The following is a 7,320-nucleotide window of genomic DNA, read 5'->3' as shown; positions in this document are numbered from 1 at the left end:
AAATAAAAATCCAACATGGAAACTCTTGTGATATTTAGGACTTTTCAAGCCCTTTGTTTTTCTTTCTGTTTCACTTTCAAGAAATATATATATACATATATATATATATATATATATGTATATATATATATATATGTATATATATATATATATATATATAATATTTTTCATGTGTAACCTAATGTTCTAACTAGTTTTGCTTCTTACTATAGATTTTATTTATATTCATGCATACAATAGCAACCTTAGTTTATAAAGATATAAATGTTTAATGAAAATTTAAATCACAGCTTCAATTTTCTGTCTCTTTTAAAGACTTATGATTTTCTATTACTATTTAAAAGGTTAAATTAACTTTACATTTGCATTTCATGGTACATCTGCACAGAAAACTTAATAGGTAAATAGTTACATAAGTGAGAAAGTTTAATAAAAATATTGATGAAACAAACAGCAATAGCTTCAAAGTTTAACAACTAATTCTACAAAGAAATTATACACTTCACTAAAAATTATTCAAACTTGTTAACTGAAAAATCTGTTACTACATCTAGTTACTTGCTTTAGCAACTGACAAAATCCCTCTATAACAAAACTAACTACATTAAAATACATTTTAACTGTATCTATTCCTAAGCTTTTAAATTATTCAATAAAGGAGCTATCTTTATTTCTTTTCCTTCACCATTTAAACAGGAAACTGAAGATTTCTTCATATAAGGTGATTCACTAAAATATTAGTGGCTGACTAAATATAAGCTATATTATTTGGTTAAAAGGTAGTACTTTCATCAGTTCATCTCCCTGTAATTTCTACAAATTAATATTCTTATTCATTAAAATAGTAATGGCTAAGTATAAGGCATATTCTTTGGTTAAAAAGTAGTTTTTCCATCAATTCATCTCCCTGTGTTTTCTACAAATAAATATTCTTATCTAGATAGAGAATAGCTATGTATTCTTATATATATACCTTGTAATGTTTTGTCCTTTTAATCCTATATGTTCCTAAATCTGTGAACATATTTTATTACTTTTACTTCTTATTTGCAAACTGGTCCGTTATTTTCTGAGCCCATATTTTGACTGCTAGAGCTGGAAATATCTTTGTTCAACTGACTGCAAGCCCTAATTTCATCAAATATTGTCTGATTATCTAACATGTTTGCCATTTTTTCAGTCTATGGGAATTTCTTCTCTGGTCACCAACTGGCCACTTTACCTCATATTTTAGGTCACACATTTAGGTTATGGTAGCATATCAATTCTAGATACAAAATTCTGCATTAGTCAGGTTAATGTAGTTGTGCTTCATTGACATTCAACCACAATTCATTTTGACTAAAACAGTTGTTCACTTTCTTTACTCCACATGATTAACATTAACAACGGGGTCATACTCATCCTTAGAAACCAAGGCTGTCATAAGTACCATATGTCAATGATGCCTCTTAAACTATCATAACAAGGAGAAAAGGATGTTATATCACACGTAACTACAAAAAACAGGTAAGTGCAGAGCAGTTATGAACCCAGAAAGAAGAATTGAAATGATTATCATCAGCTTTAGTGTTGATCAGAAATTTAGTAATAACAATATCTCATTTAGAGGAAGGTCAGGGAACGTTTTTTTTTCAGAGGGAGATTAGGGTAGGTTTCCATGAAAAATGCATCTCTAAATGGATATTTGAAAACAGTATGAGTGAATGGAAATAAGTAAGTAGTGGGGAAAGAGGCATTTTACAGGGAAATAGCACATGAAAAGACTGAGATGGAAGCAACACACTGCATTGGAGTAAAAAGAAATCAAGTTCGGTTTTGAGGATAAAAGAGAAGTTCAAAATTAAAGTCATGTTAAGGGATTTAGTCTTTGTTTTAAGAGGAAAAAGAAACTCTTCAAGGGCTACAATATATCAAACAGAATAAAATACTTAGAAATAAATTTAACCAAGGAGGACAAAGACTTGTACACTAAAACTACATAATGTTACTGAAAGAAATTAAAGACATAAATTGATGAAAAGTAACTTCATGATCATGAATTGAAAAACCTAATTATTCCAAGATGTCTATACCACTCAAAATGATCTACAGATTCAATTGTAATCTGTCAAAATCCTAATAACATCTTTTATAGCAATAGAAAAATTCATCTTAAATTCACATGGAATTTCGAGAAGTCCTGAATGCTAAAAACAAAATTGAAAAAACAATTGGAAGCCTCATGCTTGCTTATTTCAAAACTTACTATAAAATCATAGTAATCAAAACAGTAAGATTCTGACATTAAGACTGACATAGAGATCAATGTAATAGATTAGAGAGCTCAGAAATAAATCTTTGCATAAATGGTCAAGTGGTATTTGACAAGGATGCCAAGACCATTCAATGGATAAAAAGCAATCTTTTGAACAAACGCTGTTAGGAAAACTAGATATCAATATGCAATTTTTAAAATAAAGTCAGACTCTTACCTTACGCCATACATAAAACTTAACACAAGTGAATAAAGAGCTTAAAGACAAAAGCTAAAACTATAAAAGTCTAAAATAAAAACAGGGGAAAGCTTTATGATGTTGAATTTAGCAATGATTTCCTTGGATATGACATCAAAAGCACAGGAAACAAAAACAAAATAGAATAATTGGATTTATTCTAAATTAAAAACTTTACACATTGAAGGAAACTGTCAACAGAACAAAAAACAGCCCGATGAATGTGAGAAAATATTTGCAAATCTTATATTTGATAAGGAATTAGTATCCAGTATATAAAAGTTTCTATAATTCAACATTAAAGCAAACAACCAGATTTTAAAAAGTAGACAAAAAATCCTTATTAGACATTTTTCCAAAGAAGATATGTATCCAATAAGTACATAAAATATGTTCAAAATCATTAATCACTAGAGAAATACAAACCAAACCACAGTGGAATACCACTTCACCCCTCTCATTAGAATAGCTATTATCAAAAAGACAATAACAAGAGTTGACAAAACTATGAAGAAATTATAACAATTGTGCATCATTGGAAAAAATGTAAAATACTGCTGCCACTGTTGAAAACTGTATGGCAATTCCTCCAAAAGTCTAACAAAATTACCATGTGATCTAGCAAGTCCACTTTTGGATATATACCCAGAAACCTGAGAATAGAGATGGCAACAGGTATTAGTACACTTATGTTCATATCAACGTATTCATACAGCCAAAAGGTAGAAGCAACCCAAGCATCCACTGTTCATCAATAGATGAATGGATAACAAAAATGTGGTGTATATATGTGCGTATATATGTGTATGTGTGTATACTTACATATATATACATTCGTATATACATACATAAACAAATACAATAGAATATTAGTCACCCTTATAAAAGAAGAAAATTGTGACACATGCTATAACATAGATTACCTTTGAAATCATTATGCTAAGTGGAATAAGGTAAATAAAAAGACAGATATTATATTATTCCACTTACATGAGATAACTAGAATCATCCTAAATTCATAGAAACATAAAATAGAATGGTGATTGCCAGCGGCTTTTGGAAGAGGGGAGAATAGGAAGCATTAACAAAGACAGAGTTTTAGATGAAAACATTCTAGAAGTGAATGGTGATAATGATTTTACAACAATTTTAATATACTTAATGACACAGGGCTGTACATTTAAATATGGTTAAACATAAACAAAATGGCAAAATTTATGTCATGTATACTTAATCATTATTTCAAAAATGGGAGCAACATATCTTTTTGTACGTCTAAGTAATTATTCAAACTCAAGTTTTTCATAAAGACATCTCCAAAATATGTCCCAATACTTCTCTTCACACAGAGAATTTATGATTAAATGTATGTACAATGTAATTTTATAGTCTTATTGATTGCATCAGATATTTTATAAGTTTTGCCTTTTCAAAATAATTATTGAAATAAGGAGGCAAAAAGATGCACAAATGTACACACACACACACACACACACACACACACAATGTAATGTCTTAGACAGTTCAGTTCTGCAAAAGTAGTTTTGATGGATTGATTAGTTTATTTTTATGTGTAATGGCAGCATTGTTCGATGAATAGTAGCATATCCCTTTTGCAAATATCAGACTTACAGAATCTTCAACTACTTAATGCAAAGTACACTTTGGAAAAAAAATACTTTTCTCTATCTAAAGTAAAACTTATGCTTATAATAGAGAAGTGAACCTGCCGTAATACCAAATGACATTACAATATTACACATTTTAAGAATCAAGAACACTTCCCTGACTTACTGGCATTTTGTTTCCTTCATTCAGCTCTATAAAATGTCAATTTATGAAATGGATTTACCTAAAATGAACAATGAAAATCCAACAATCAGAAAACAGGAAGTTTGGGGTTGTTGAGTGCAGTTCATTAAAGAGAATAATCCTGAATATTTATCAAAAACAATTATTTGTATTTAGAAAAATATACATATTTAAAAAATATATTTTTATTCATTACATCCTGAAGACATAGCAGAAAATCTGCCATTACTTTTAGAAATGTTCTATAAAAGATAATTTATTTTTAAAAGATTACAATTTAACATTTTAAGTTTCTCTAATTAGAAAAATTTATTCATCTCAGAGATAAGATTTGCTCATACCAGAAATGTCTGGTATATCATGTTTTTCCATTTCACTCTGCATGTTTTGGTTCAATACCTTTGGGTGCAAATTCAAAGTTAATCATATAAACAAACAAAAAAATAACTTTAGTTAGGCAAAAAAGTATAGAACTTTGTAACAGTGTTGTCTTTGAATACAATAAAAAGTTGAAGATTACTTTTAAATGTAATCTACATCATCATCTGATTCCTGCATATGTCTGGTTTATGCACACTAAACTGAAAAACAAAATAACAGACAAGCCAAAAATACTATTGTATTGTGTGTTAGCTTTTGATTGCTGCTGTAAAAAATTACCAAAAAGTTAGTGGCTTAAACCAATACCAACCCAGTATCTTACAGTTTTGTAGGTTAGAAGTTTGCCATGGATCAACTGGGTTTAAACCAAAGTGTCAGCAAGGTTGTTTTTCTTTCTAGAGGCTCAAGGTGAACATCAGTTTTATTAGCTTTCATATCTTCTACAGGCTGCCCACATTTCTTGTCTAGTGACCTCCTCCCAACATCTTGAGAACAAGCTATACTGCATCTCCCTGTAAATTGAGCTAGGAAAGGTCTTCTTTTATGAAAATGTGTGATTATGTAAGACTCACCCAAATAATCCAGGAGTCTTCCTATGTCCAGATCCTTAACCTTAATCATATTTGCAAAGTCCCTTTTGCCATGGAAGGTAATACATTCACAGGTTCCAGGGATTACAATGTGGCTACCTTTGAAAACAATTATTCTACCAACCACAAGTTGTCTCTATATTACATTTTTATAAAAAGAAATTAGCCCAATTGCTTGAGAATGGCAATTTTGCTCTAATTTTATGGTGTATAGCACATGCTAGTAGTTTTTTCTTCCAATTGAGTATTTCTTAAGTAAGCAATTGCAAGTGGAGAGTATAAACTTGCACGCATTTTCTCTCCTTAAACAAACATAAAAAGAGTATAAAACTACCTTAGTGCAATGTTGAGATTCACGTGGGGTGGCTGGCAAAATCTTAAGGAAATATTAAGAAACTTTATAGATTAGCCTCAAACCTTTTGAGAAGGCTGACAGGTTTTATTGGGACACGCCAAAGGCAACAGGTCCATTAAGTTAGGGAGCGATAGAGATGATAAGAGGCTTTTCCAGTTTAAGTCTGTTTACCCCACATTCCTTTGTCTCTGACTGTTTCCCTATGTAAACTTTGTGCTGGATGGTCCTCTCAGGGGGAGATCAAAGCGAAATTACCTGTTAATAGTGTTTACTCTGGACCCTGAACCTAAAGATTTTATCATTCCTAAAAACACTCTTTTAACCTTGTTAATTATCCAAAAGTGTGTTGACTTAGAACCTTTGTTTTAAAATTCATAGTGAATAAATTTAAGGATGAAGAAGGAGTCTTAGTTGATTGGCTACATTTCGCCTTCTGAAAGCAGCCAATGACCAATCCTAGCCCACTTGAATCACTGTAATGGTTTCAGAATGCATTTATTCATCTGTCATTGAGTTAGAGTCTGCAGGCCAGACCTCCAAGCTGGTGGTTGATGTTTCAGTGCAAGAGAAGATTCTATTATACATTTATATCAGTGGTTATTCAGTGTTTTTTATTCTAGTTTTTTGTTTGTTTGTTTGTTTTTTGAGACATATTCTCCCACTGTTGCCCAGGCTAGAGTGCAATGGCATTATCTCAGCTCACTACATCTTCTGCCCCCTGGGTTCATGAGATTCTCCTGCCTCAGCCCCCCAAGTAGCTGGGATTACAGGTGCACATCACCACACCCAGCTAATTTTTTGTATGTTTAGTTGAGATGGGGTTTCACGATGTTGGCCAGACTGGTCACAAACTCCTGACCTCATAATCTGCCCTCCTCAGCCTTTCAAAGTTCTGGGATTACAGGCATGAGCCACTGCACCCCACCTATTCTGGTTTTCATATGAAGATTTCATCCTGCTTGATGCTTTACATCTTCCTTCTGTGCTGCCTTTCCCCCATAATTAATATATGCTAAACTGTTCACAAGGAAAATACATATATTAAAATCAGTTTGTGCCATGAGACTTCTCTATTTGATGGAAGTCAAATCTATCTCAGATATCAAAAATATCAAAAAAATACAGCAAAACAAATATCTGTATGTAGATACTAACAGTATGATCTCCAAAAGACATATTTCTAAAACACAGTCTAGTGGATTGTGGTGAATACATTTGGTTAAATAGGTGAATATCTGTCCCAGATTCTTTCCAGTTTGCCTTATTTTTCTTCAAAGCCTGAAAATTATAGAGACTATTCTTCCTAGACTCTTTTGTACATAGGTTCCTAATGAAACTATTTTATTAACTGCAATGTTACCATTTATATGGCCCTTTCATGTTTTATTGGTTAATGTTATCATATTTTTATTTCTTTAAATAATATGTCTTTCACATTTATTATGTGCCTTTAGAATAATGAAAACAAAGTTTATCCATTTTCATTTAAAATATCAGCTATGTCTCAAAGAATGTGAATTTCTATTTTTATCACTTTATATTCAGAAAATAGGACCTGTTTTTAGAGTTTAACATTGAATTATTTCAGGGAAAAAATTACTTAGCTTTTATTTTTCTGTTTTCAACAATTTATCTTGTGTCATGTTGTTATTTTCTTGTTTTTATTAAATCTACTAAGGAAAATATA

The sequence above is a fragment of the Callithrix jacchus genome, chromosome 3, assembly GCF_049354715.1.
Source record: "Callithrix jacchus isolate 240 chromosome 3, calJac240_pri, whole genome shotgun sequence".
In the NCBI taxonomy this organism is placed as follows: domain Eukaryota; kingdom Metazoa; phylum Chordata; class Mammalia; order Primates; family Cebidae; genus Callithrix; species Callithrix jacchus.
The sequence above is the reverse complement of the archived record's forward strand: the minus strand, read 5'-3'. Positions refer to the sequence as shown.